Below are 12,150 nucleotides of genomic sequence, written 5' to 3'. Positions count from 1 at the left end.
TACTGTACTTGGTTAGGAAAACCATGTGGCTTTGCATCCCTGGGAAGCTCTACTCATAGCCCCAAAATCAAGAGCTATGAAATGGCTAGGATTGTCTACAGACTGTTTAGTCACTAGAGGCAAGATTTAATGAAACTGTTGACTGTTGTGTTTGTAGAAGCTGTTGTAAGCGATGCTACACGTTATTTCCTGTACTAAATGAATGTCTAGGCTTTAGAAGTAGTTTTAAGTGTTTTTTGACTTATGTTTGCCCACATGCGTGTATAATGGGTAGATAAAAATATGTATAAATTACAATACAAACATCTCTATATAAATGTGTTTCACTCTGAAAGTAATGCCTCCTATTTCCATTGAAACTAAAATCAATACAAAGAGCACAATAACACTCTGATAGAGCAAATTCTAGCTACAAAGTGCTATTTCTCAACAGAGACAACTTCGTTAGCTATGCCTTTTTCCACCAATGAAAGAAAAGTCCACATGCTGTGTGAGTCAAAATCTGCACCACTGTAGGTTATGGACAGTTTCTGTTGCCACTGCTGAAACACACCAGCCAATGCCTCGCTGTGCCCACATCCACTGTTTGCTATCAGCAAGCACCAGTGAATGTCAGTGGGCGCAGTACTTTCTACATGGAAGAGCTCAGTGACACACCTTTGCTCCATATGCACTTCCATGTCAGACACCATTCTGTCAGACTGCCCCTCTGCTGCCATCTGTCACAGCACCAACATAGAATGGGATACTGGTGGGAAGGTTCAGCCTCTCCTGTCACACCACCCACATCTGCCTTAGACATCGTGGGCCAACATAATAAAATAGGAGGCATTACTTTCAGAGCAGCCCTCGTATAAACAATTTAAATAGTTTCTGGAAGATGTATAGGCTAATGGAAATTGGATGCAGTCTCAATACAAAATAGAATGATTTCTAGAAATTCAAACGCATGACAAAAGCAACCCAGAGTTGTGATGTCTTGAAGAGAACAATTTTAGATGAAATGAATGATAGGACCAATGTTGATGTTGAAGAACTTTTGTGCCTGCTTTCCCACTGGGTCCTCTGCTACACGTGAGCAGGAAATGCATTGTCCTGAAGTTGTGGAAGGATTTTTATCTGATTGTTACTAAAGACTCTAACGCTTTCTTTCTGTGCAAAGCCATTACCCGTTCTGAGAAACAGGACATTTTGCCATGGACTTTCCTGGAAGGAGGAAAAAAAATCAAACAAACACAACAAACCAACAAAACCAACTGCTCTTTTGTGATGTTTTTTCTGTCGAGGCTTAGTTTTGAAGCTTTTGTTTTCGTATATCTGAATTATCATAGCAACTAACAATTAACATCAACAGTTATATTTGTATACCCATATTATCACACTTCACCTGTGCTGCCGAAACAGTAAAGGGTGATCACACACCAAACAGCTTGGGGAGGCTGCTAATGCCAGGGAAACGAAGTGAGAAGGCACAGGACTTAACATACCAGTTCACCACCATCAAAACAGATGATGTACTCCTACATCCCTTACCAGCTGCTGCTTTCACTGTTTGTTTTTTTTTTTTTTTTTACTGCTTGCTTTGTGGCAGCCGTAATGCTCAATCCTTGTCTGTTTGAGATGAAGGATTGTTTTTGGACAGGAACAGAGTGTTGCTGACAGTGAGTTCAAATAGTCTTGTTGAGGCACCAAGTAAGCAGCAGAGCTGTTAGGTTAGACAGGGTGGTGCATTCGGATGAAAGAGCTGGGGGAAGACATGGTTTCCCTTTCTGGTACTAAATGTAGTACAAGATTCTAGTTTCTCTCATAAAACCTTAAATTCACTGTCACATAAGTTACAGAAGTTAATTATTTTAGCAAGTTGATGCAAAGGGTACTTAAATCCACGGGAGTTAGGAAGCTAAAGATTTTCTTATGTATAACATCCAATCTGAGAGGCTCTATTCAGTTCTGAAGTAAATTTTCCCCCATCTTCAGTTTTTCTGGCTAGTTTTCAAGGAAAGGTAGAAATCTTATCCAAGTGTCAGATTTGGTCGGTAGCCAGTGCTTTATGGAAATATGCATGTAGAAAATGGGAAAGAGTCTACCTTGAAGAAAGCTCGGGCAATAGTTACATCTCATAAAAAGTCACCTTTTAGTAGAGAGGGTCTTGTATGCTGTTTTCTTGTTTGGAAAAGTCTGCTTGCGTATGCTTCTACTTCTAGCGTCTCATTTAGTTTTCACTCGGGTTTTTTATTGGCTGACTTTGAAAAGAAAAGCAGAATGATTGAGGTCTGTGATCCTTACATTCCTGAGGTGTGTCCTTTTATCTTCTCAGGGGTGGTTTTGTGTTATCATGCCAGCTCCTTTCTTGGCCTTTTAACAGCCTACTCTAAGTTACAGCTCGTTTACCGAGATTTCTATTTCTCAGCTAATAAGCAATTTTAACTTCTTGTTTGCAGGCGACTTCTTTACAGCACAATCATAGAGTTTGTGGTATGAAACGTGATTCTCTCTTGAGCTTTACAGAAGCAGTCTTTGCTTATCGCACCAGCGTTCTTCAAAACAATTTGTTTTACCCAAACTTTTTGGAGAGAAACTGCTGTTGCCTCAGTTTTAGAAGGGCAAAAATTGAGGCATGTGAAAATAAGAATTAAAACAATGACTATTTCTGTGGACAGTTTGTCACTGCTGTGCCTTGTTTCTTCAGAGTGTGTAGTGTTATCAAAACCGCTGTGTTATACAATAGCATATTCAAAAAGCAGTTTCCGTTGATTTCAATTACTCCTGTCATGCATAGAGAACACTCATTTAGTGATCACTAACAAAAATTGCTTTGAGTGGCTTGCTGTTGTATAAGAACTTTGTAGGTCAAAGATAGCATCTAATTCCTTAGGGCAGGTTTCAACTGCTGTAGACAAGGCATCATCATCCATTCTGTTTCTACTAACTTTTAATTCTTTTAACAACCTAGCTTAGCCCGTATAATTTAACAAGTATATGTGGGTGAGGCAAAGAAGGTTAAAAAAAAAAATAATAATCTGAAGTAGGAGATGCAAAACGTTACAAGAAAGATGAAAAAAGAAGCCAGTAATTATTAAAGCAAGTGCTTCATGCATGCACATCAGGTAGGGAATCTGAAGAAGGCTTAAAAGGCCTTAAAGTTATTTCTGGAAATAGCTGGCTGAATTCTGTCACACATAGCAAAGTTGCTAAAATGAAGTATAGTGACAATCATGGCAGCTGCACTCCTAAGTGCCAACTCTGAACTGCACTTGAATTTTCACTGTCACTCGGCAGTGGGAATGCACCTGCACCCTTTTGTCTTCTGTAACAAATGAAGCCGGGGAATCTAGAATGTCTTCTGTAATGATTCTAGCAAAGAGCAACTCCAAACTGTGCAGCCAGACAGGGGCTCTAAGTGATCCAACATTCTTTTTCTTTCAATCCTTATCATCCGCTCTCATTCCCACCTGCTGTTCTGATTCTCTCTGCTTATAAGGATGCTTCTATACTGTGGGTTGTCTTTTGCTTTAGTTATGTTTATGGACATGTTAGAAGTTCAAAGTCTCGTTTCAGTGTTGTGGGATGAAAGTTTTCAGTGAATGAGTCAGCTATGCCTTGTGTACAAACTTTTATCACCCTAGGCTTTTATGAGAGCTGTTCATGGTTGACAAAATTGATGTTAGTAGTGGTTTAGAACAGCCTGTAGATTTTGCAGAAGCTGAACAGAAGTTTGGCTTCTGTTTAATTAGTTCTTAGCCTGCATACAAAATCTATAAAAATCAATTTATTTCAAGCAGTCACAAACAGAATGGAAGGAAATGTTTCTATCCATAACTCAATTCACAGAGGACGCTTGGATCAAACAGTTATTTTTATCTGGCTATTTATAGTGACTAACTGTTCTATTAATGTGTCTTGCAGGAGTGGTTTATAGACTAATGGCTGAATCCGGTCCTAATGGAAATGTATGGAACTCTGCTGGCCACATTCAGTTATAGCAGGTCTGGAACAGGGCCATTCAACTCAGTAGATTAGTGCAGGATGTAAATTGGTGTTGAATTTGATTCACTGTGGTTATTAGCGGTGTGAATATGAAGAAAACAGTCTTGTGAGGGGAAAAAAAATAATCAAAATCTAAAATTCAAAAGCAGTAGTTCCAGTGGGCATTTCTTCAGTAGGTGTTCTATGAAGTGTTAATAATAACCAATTAATTCTCTGAATGCAGCACATGCGCTTTTTTTTTTTTTTTTTTTTTAAACAAGGTTCTGAGTGCTTGTGGAAATAGGCTCCTTTAAGCTCTTTACAAGACACTGAATGTTCCATGTGGTTTTTAATGCTTGGTTGTTTTTCTTTGTTTCCCTTCATGGGAGTGTGACGCAGGATGGACTTCTGAGTTTTCTGTGTGTAGTGATGATTAGGACCAGCCCTGCTGCTGATACGCATTGGGGATCTACATCATACTACTTCAACACCATATTGTAACATATAAGAGAACACTTTTGTCAGGCACAAAGTGTAGGTGTAGCAAATGTAATTCTATGTACACACATTTCTGAGGGCGTGAAGCCTCACTTCTTCAATCTATCTAGATCACGGAATCGCAGAATCGTAGCTGTTGGAAGAAACCTCTGGAGATCATCTAGTCCAACCTCCCTGCTAAAGCAGGTTCCCCACAGAAGGTTACACAGGAAAGTGTCATATTTATAAGAAATGGTGAAATCCTTTCTCAGTCTTCTATTGTTGCTTTCGTTTGAGCAAGGAAAAAAGATACTACTCTTATGTAACGTTTAAATGTGTGCCTATGCAGTCAGTACTCAGTATTTGGGATCACAGTCTGTCCAATGGCATTCCAGATTTTAAAAAAATGATTACTGCACCATTTTTAATGAAGGAACATAGAACATCTTTGCAGACAAGTAATAATAGTTTTTATTTTGCTGTATTTTTAAAGAAAATTGTCAACAGCTGTGATGTAAAATTGGTTATTTCCTGGCAGTTAACACTCAAATTTCCCATAGTGAGATTTGTTTTCCTAGCAAATTGATGCCTTGCTACCCTAGGATTAAACTTCTAAATCATTTTAATGAAATGCTTATGTTTCCATTTTTAATTGTTGAAGGAGAAAGAGAACAAAACTACATAACTGCAAATGAGATTGGATTTCAATTTAAAGAGAAAGCTGTTGTCTTAAATAAGTCCAATAGCTCCTGGGAGCCAAAATAATTTTCTAAAGATAATAACTTTGAACAAACAAACAAAAAAAAAGCCAGCAACCTCAAGTGATGTATATTTATGAACAGGAAAATCATTTCAATTGAAGAGTTGTCTTTAGAGATCATTATACTTCCACGGTAAAACAAACTTCAGCTTGAATCCAACAATTTCATAGCTTTTGACTGTCGTAGCATTGTACCCTTATCAGTTGTGATGCTAATTGTTTTCCCTCTGACCTTATCATCTGATTCTGATGATATCAAAGCAAGCTTGAGATATTAACCATATTATTATTGAACAACTGACATCATCCCATGGCAAGGTTCACCTTTTTCCTTCTGTTCAATTCTACTGTTACTGTATAGTAAAAGTCCTTTTGTACTGTGACTTTAAATGGTATCTTTTCTGTAAATGCTGTGTATGCTTATTTCTTTCGTGAAGCAAAGAAGAAAAAACACTTCATATTATGAATGTGGCTTTTTACACCCTGACTTAACCTTTAGCAAATGAAAAATACAAGGTCAGAGGCAGTTATGCTAGAAAATATTCACCTGGCTTGTTGTATTGATTTTTTTTTTTTTTTTTTTAAGTGAAAGCCCGTAGCACATGCTTACAAAACGCATTCATAAGCCCTAATGGCATGCTTTAAACATGAGTGCCCTCGCAATCTTTCCCCCGCTTGCTCTTTTTTACATTTACTAAAAAATAAACTGTTCCTTTTTTGTTGTCTTTTGGGAACATAAGTGATAAATTTGGTCATACGTGAAGAGGTAACATTCATCTTACACTTCTGTTGCTTTTCTGAGGAAGAAACAACAACCCAGAGAATCAGAAAAAAAAAAAATGAAACGGAATCAGAAGCTTTTATTAACTGCTCTTATAGTGTCAGTAGATTCAGGTGTTTGAGAAACAAGCAGGACCTTTGGGAGAGAACATGGATTCACATTTCATGTTTGTAGCCATTTAAATAATTCTGGATAGTATAAATAAATCTTAAGTAGAAAACAGTTTGCATTTGTATTCATCTTTTTAAATCTTTAGGTGATAGGGTGGAGAAGTCTGTAGATAAACCTAGTGACCATCAGTAAATGGCTATGGGCACATAGCAGAAGTAAAACCAGAAATATGGAGAAAAATAAGTTATTTCTGATGCAACGTGGGCAATAAGATGTTATATCAGTTGGAACTATTTTTGAACCTGATGTGAAGCCCTTAAAACCACTGGTGTCTTTTCTTTGATCATAGAGGTCTTTAGGTCAGTAAAAACTTCAATCTCTTGTCTCATTCAAATTGCAGATTGCTGTCAGCCAAATGCTTTCCTAGCATTGCTGAAACATTGCTTCAGCACTGATTTGTAGGAGAAAGAAACCACTTGCTGAATCATGGACCACTTCCTGAACATTTTAATTTTACGGGAAAAGAGAACAGTCATAGGATATTGAAAACAATAGGCTCGGCAGCTTTTTGCTGGGGGAAATCTGACAATAATGGCTTTTGATTTAGAAACTTAAGTAAAAATAATGTGTCTTTCTATAGGAAATCTAAGAAGGAAAATGTTACTGAAGTTTCTTCTGCTGTTTTTTTCCTATAAAGTCAAATTTATGATGCGAGTATTCGTATCAGATACATAACTGTGAATCTGAAATGTGCAATTCCCAAATATTGCCCTAAAATATTGAATATTTTTCTTTTTCTGAGAAAAATAGTAAGTACCTGAAACAAGTTAATAGCAGGATTTCTTTCTTGCCTCATTTAGGTTATATTCTCTAGAAAATGTAAAATAAATTAATGAAGAAATGTGGAATTTATGTCTGTATCCACTTACAAAAATGCTTGGCTAGTCTCAGATGAAACATGGATTGAGTAGCAGATTCTCAAAGACTGATTAAATGTTTTGATAATTTGTTTAGAAATCAGCTATAAATATTAAAAATTGTAGACTTTACCACTGAATGTTTTATGCATTTGTGAGAAAAAGGGAACATGGAAATGCTGTTTCTGTTGATATAAACCAATTAGGTTATGCGAAGGCATGAATTATAATATGATGATCAGCTAAAGCAGTCAGTGACTAAAGCAGTTTCCATGGCTATCATTGAACTGTAAAGAAGGACTTATCCTGAGAAGTGTGATCGAGTGTTGTTTTGCTTGTTTTAAGGCTAATCTGAGGTTCCTGAATTGGTGCACTCAGACCTTGATACCTATATCTAAGTTAGACTTAATTCATTTTCATATGCCTGATGATCTCTAAGAACATGTAAATTCTTCATGTAATGCCCCTGCATATCTATAAGTAATAGTTTACATAAGTAATAGTTACAAGTTATATAAATAATAGTTTGTTATTCTTGTTACTAAAAATGAAGGCTCTGTGCAAAAACTTACATGGTATTGAAAGAGTAGGCTATAAGTTAAGCCCTGATGAAAGTAAAGCAATGGACATGAGAAGCAAACGTTTCCAGCTTCATGAATGCAGGGACGGTTTTTGAGATGATTGTCTTGATTCAGGAGAGGGAGAACTGCATCATGCATGATAGCAAGTTCTGAGAGGACGTCTGTTGAATGCTAGATAATAACCAAATGAAATGAAATGTTAGAAACTATTAGGAAAGGAAGAGAATCAACCTCTTAGAGCCATCGTGCAGTTACGCCTTCAATACTATTTGCATTTCTGATCTCTTCATTTAAGGTCAATACAGTAGAAGTAGAGTTGTAGAATGAAACGGGAATGATAATAAAAGGAATAACTGAATTAGGATTGTTCAGCTATGCAAATAGCTAATGGAGAGAAATATAGTAGGTACCTTTAAAATCTTGAGAGGCACAGAGAAAATTCATAGGACTTGAGGTATAGGATGACAGACTTAGAACTAAGACTGTAGCTTTTCATGCAGTTTAACTTGGCTTTGAAAATTTTCGTCCTTGGACGTTGTGGTTGCTCAAATTCTATCCTGGTTTAAACAGCAATTAGGTAAATATGTTGAACAGAAATCCATCAGGGACTATTAAACACAGATATTACTCACAGTTCAGGAGTGTCTCTTGCAATGCTGGGAGCTGGAAGAGTGTACAGTAAAGAGAAAAAAAATTCCATGAGGTTGTTACTGGATGAAACTGAGCTTTATACTTAAAGCTGTCTTCAAAGAATCATAGAATCCTTAGAGTAGGAAGTGACCTCTGAAGGCCATCTAGCCCAGCTCCCCTGCACTGAACAGGGACACCACAGCTACATCAGGTTGCCCAGGCCCTGATCCAACCTCACCTTGAAAGTCTTCAGGGATGGGGCATCCCCCACATCACTGGGCAACCTGTGCCAGTGCCTCAGCACCCTCTCTGTAAAAGATTTTTTCCTTATATCTAACTTAAATCCATCCTCCCTGAGCTTGAAGCCATTTCCACGTGTTCTATTGCCACAGACCCTGCTAAAGAGTCTGTCCCCTTTTTTCCTGTAGCTCCCCTTTAGATACTGAAAGGATGCTCTCAGGTCACCTCACAGCTTTCTCTTCTCCAGGCTGAACATCCCTAGCTCTCTCTGTCTGTCCTTGTAGGGGACGTGCTCTATTCCATGGACTCATGGAGCAATTAATTTTAAGGTAGTTGCCTTTATGTTTCCTTTAACAAATACAGACTTTCAGAAAACAAACAAAAGCAGTGTAACATAACTGGTTACAGTATCAGAAAATCAGATAATAATGTGATTCATGATTGTATGTGTATGCAGCTGTGTCTTTTCTGATGTCACTGGATGGCATACTCTGGTCCAGTGGTGAATCAAAGCTGGTGGGCACAATAGAATGACACTCAGATGAAATCCCCAGACCTGGAAGTCCTCGTTCACATGCCTACTCTAGCTCTGTTGCAAGACAAGGACATGCTGTCATACTTATTCATTCTTCCTGTCACTGAAATCCATAAGTACAGTATCACAATATCAAGCCCATAATATCTCTTTAGTGGATAAGCCATGCAATAGATGAAAATATTTCAATGCTTATACAGGAAGAAACGAAGGTACTGAACCTTTTTTGGAGTGGTGGTACAGATGTTATCTGTATCCAACACTAGAATCTCCAGGGGAAAAGAAGTAATCTCCTCTCAAGTAAAACGTGTATCTGCCTGCTTTTTCTGCAGCTATAATGGATAGCTAAAGGAAATAAACTGACTTAGCAATGGTACTTTGAGTTTTCTTTCTCTTCTCCTGCTGCTTCTGCCGATTGAGAATTAGTAGATAAATAGTCCGTTTAAAATCTTCTGTCTAGATACAAACTATAGCACTGATTAAATGGATCATTTTGCCAAGGGAGATGTAGCTGAATTGTCCATTTTTCATTCAAATGCTCAAACTTAGGGGAGTAGCTTCCAGCTCTAAATGTATTGAATAACCTGATGAAGAGAGTATGAACACAGATGCATGTTTCTTATTAGATGAATGGAGTTGCTTGACTAAACAAACAACAGCAAAAAAAAAACCAAACAAACAAGGGGCTGTTTATTTAGATTCTTTTAAGATGAGTTTGATATAATTCTACGTGACAAGGTGTTGGTTAAACACAATAAAAATTCAAGGTACCCACATTAAAACATTTGTACAGCTCTCTTAAGGTTCCAATACACAAAAGCAGTGAATAAATACTTGGATAGGAAAAAAAAGGCAGAGAAAGTAATCAGAAAAGAATTATCATTCAATCATAGTTGAATACAAGTCATGCCCCATAGGAATCAGTAGTTGAACCTTACTCATTCCGCTCTCTAAAAAGATTAGGACATGCAAGTAAAGCAGAAAGCTTTAACGACAGAAGAAATCATGCATGCACAGTTTAAAAGCACTGTTTTGCTTGTTGAAATACATTTTACATAGGAAATAGTTCCTTTGAAAATGAAATATTTACATTTTGTACTTGTTGCTCTGTTTATTTCAGTTAGTATTTGTTCTGATTTTCTTAAATATAATGCATTATACATTGCCATATAAGTGAATTAAATAGATGTATTTGTGTTTATTAGTCATGAGGTTTTAAGTGGTTCTCCAGATTTATAACAGCTTTAAAATGGATTCATGGAATTTTAATGCCGAAAGAGATGGTTATGATTATCTAGTTTGGCCATAGACCGTTTCCACTGAGGATTCCTCTTTGACTCTGACTTGTGGCTGAACTACAGTAAATTTTATAGAAAGTAGTAGCAACAGAATGTGAATGATTTGCCCATTTAGCACTAACAATTACAATCTTAAAGCACCTTACGTGTTTTTCACATGCCTGATTATTTCCATTATTTCTTCTACTGAATATTGGAAGACGTATGAAGGCTCAGGGTTTACTTCATAATTAATTGTTTTATTGATTTATGGGTATTGCAGTTTTTAGCACAGAAGAGTAAGTTATTCACTCAGGCAAAATTAGTAACAAAATCCCTTATGTACGCTGATTCTGGCCTCACTCAGCGTCTCTCCTCAAAATATCATTGTGATTAAAGTTATATAGTTAACATTCAAATATTTTTTATGGGTTTGAACAAGTGGATGAACTACCTGAAGGGAAATCTATCTTGAAATAGCGTAAAATGGGGAAAAAAGAAACCAACTTGCCTTGTATTAAGGAGGATGTAACATAGACACTTTTGGGCATTTAGGGTTAGCAAAGAAAGCAAAGAATGTCAGAACTGAAAGTGCACTGTACTTGCTTGTTAATAACTGTGTGGCAGCAATTTATCCAGCAGTGTTTGAAACCACACAGTATATTACACTTCTGGTGGTTTTTGCCAAGAATATCAAGGAGGTCTTAGAGATTAGTGCAAGTCTGATCCTCAGAGATACAGGAAATGGGAGAAATGGGATTTGTCTAGCAGGTATTTGGTAGGAAAGTGCTCAGATTTTTGAAATGCTTGTTGCAGTAAGGAGAAGATATAACAGCTATCCTAAATAGTATCTCTTCAAGGATTAAGTTTAAGGAGGAGTCAAAATCATGAAAAGCTGTTATTGCTCAGTTACTCTGAGAAGTAATGTTTTGTTTTGCCATGATACCAGGAAGGGGCAGGGAAGGCTTGAGTTTAACTTTACACTTCAGTCACTGCTCACTGCAGTGGGCCTTTCCCCACGTTGTTTCATGTGTATCAACCAGAGGAGAGAGGGGTAGGGGGGGAGAGGGAAGGAGGAGGGGGAGGGAAGGCAGCTTGACATCAGTATTACTGGCAATATCTAGTGCAATAAGTGTCTTATGTAACTTCTCGTTAACATGGGACGTGAATGAATGCATTTAGTGAATGAATGGCATTCCTTGAAGTGCAGAGATACTTGGAAGCAGCCATGGTGGCAAATGGCTTTGGGCTTGTTTTTTAGTTTTATTTTTAGTGCTGGTTTTGGCCTCTTAAAAGATCAGCAGCTTATCCTTACGCTTCTGTTCAAGTCAGCAGAGGCACATCAGCATGTGTTAGAGTCATGTTGTCCTGTAATGACTTTCCTTAAAGATAAAGGACCTACTGCTACACGTGTGTACTGACCTTCTTCTTTCTGAGGCTTAGGCCTGTGTGACAGACTGGGATTGTGGCTTCAAATCTTTTTTTACATTTCAAATATTTCCAAGTGTTTGTGTGTAAAGGGTTCACAGAATAATACATCGGCGCAAAACAGTTACAGTAATTCAGTAGAAGTCCTTTACAAAATGGCCATTACTGGTTAAGCTGTAACCCGGAATATGAAGAGACAGCATTACTTGCGTCTTCAAAAGTGAATTAGCAGTTCCTGCCTCACTAAGAGATCAATAAATGTTGTGATGCAATAGAATTAATTTATTTTCCCTCCACTGCAGCCAGTGAAAAGAGAAACTTCCCTCAGTAATACTTCTTGCATTGCCTACTGATCTTAACCCTGTAGTTACGTACTGAGCTGGAAACTTCTTTTATTTATTATTTGAAGAATTGCAAAACTGTGTTTTCCTCTGTGGTAATTTCAAG

This window comes from Lagopus leucura, unplaced genomic scaffold, assembly GCF_019238085.1.
Source record: "Lagopus leucura isolate 7727_CA_CO unplaced genomic scaffold, USGS_WTPT01 Super-Scaffold_100012, whole genome shotgun sequence".
NCBI classification, from domain to species: domain Eukaryota; kingdom Metazoa; phylum Chordata; class Aves; order Galliformes; family Phasianidae; genus Lagopus; species Lagopus leucura.
This window is presented reverse-complemented; position numbering follows the sequence as displayed.